Here is a 1,495-nt window from a genome sequence, read left to right on the forward strand (position 1 = left end):
GTTTTTTTTTTTTTTTTTTTTTTTTTTTTTTTAATAACTTTGTTGCTTGCATAATGATCTAGCTTGTACGAACTCCTGTTTACGAAAGCTTTTCGGAAGTGAAATTTTTGGTATATTTATGTACTTGAGACGAGCCTGAGATTTGTTTCCTGGATGATCAAAATTTCTTTTGAGATAAAAAAAAAGGAGACCTCCAACACGCCATATTTAGGGATGGTAATGGGGCGGGGTGGGGACGGAGGATGATTTCCCTTCTTGATCCCCGTCCCCTTAAACTATCTCCATCCACGTCTTTATCTCTGCTTAATGAGGGGTGAGGTCAGAGTCGGGGATCTTTTATTGGAGGAGCATTTTTCATACCTGTCACATTCTCATCATGTAGCATTATGTATTTTAAAATTTTAACAACTTAAAATAAAAAGAGTTGAAATTTATTATAAATTTAGACTAAAATCAAAGGTTTCATAAAAAAAATCAATTCTTAACATGCAAATTGAATCCAAAAGTAATAACTAACGCATAAGCAAAAAAAGTTTAAAAACATCAAAACATAAACATAAATTATCTTTCATTTTCTATTCCGAACAACCTCAATCTTCGTTGCATGGTTGTACGCTATTTCTTTTCAAGCATCATAATTCAAAAAACTTGGATCCTGACAAAGCATTATAACATATTTATATTAGGGCGGAGGCGGGGTGTGGAGTACTTTCCCCGTCCCCACCCTGCCACAAATTGGGGATTAGTTTTTATTCTTGTTCTCATCCCTATCCCTGATAATTGTCCCCCATCCCCACTCCCGTTTGAGGCAGGGCTCATCCCGTGGAGAATATTGCCATCTCTAAACATATTGGTATGTCAAGTTTTCTGTCTGTTAAATTCATATAAAATCACGTAAAAGTCAAAATGTGTGTAGATCTAACAGTTAGCAAAATCTGATGTACCGGTACGCTAGGCATAATAGAGAATCTCTCTAAAAAAAGGGTCAAAAGTAAAGATTTTGAAAGGGAGTAGATTGCCTAACCTCTGTGTCAAGAGTGGTTCGAAATTCCTTACCTCTATATAGAGGTTTCTTTGTATATCTCGTCCTTAATAGAATATGATATTCTTTTTTCTAATATTGATTACAATACCGAAAGTAGTGGTGGAACTTTGGGCCGGCAGGCCTGCTCGAAGCCTGAATTTTTCGGGCTCGGCGGGCAGGCCCATAAAGCCGCCCGCCCAAGGAAGAATTCGGGCTCGGGCTCGGGCTGCCCGAATTTGGATGACATCGCGGAAGCCCGCCGCCGAAAGACGCCCTCAACCACCGACTGCCAGATTTTTTTATTTTTTTCCCTCCGACCCGAATTGCCGAACCCCGATCAACTGCTAGATTTTTTACTGGTGGAGCCCGACCCGAACTGCCGCCCGAAAGCCCGACTCCAACGTGTTTTTTTTTTTTTTTTTTTTTTTTTTTTTTTTTTTTTTTTTTTTTTCCCCATTTTTTCCCCAACCA

This window comes from Morus notabilis, unplaced genomic scaffold (genome assembly GCF_000414095.1).
Source record: "Morus notabilis unplaced genomic scaffold, ASM41409v2 Scaffold3885, whole genome shotgun sequence".
Taxonomy (NCBI): domain Eukaryota; kingdom Viridiplantae; phylum Streptophyta; class Magnoliopsida; order Rosales; family Moraceae; genus Morus; species Morus notabilis.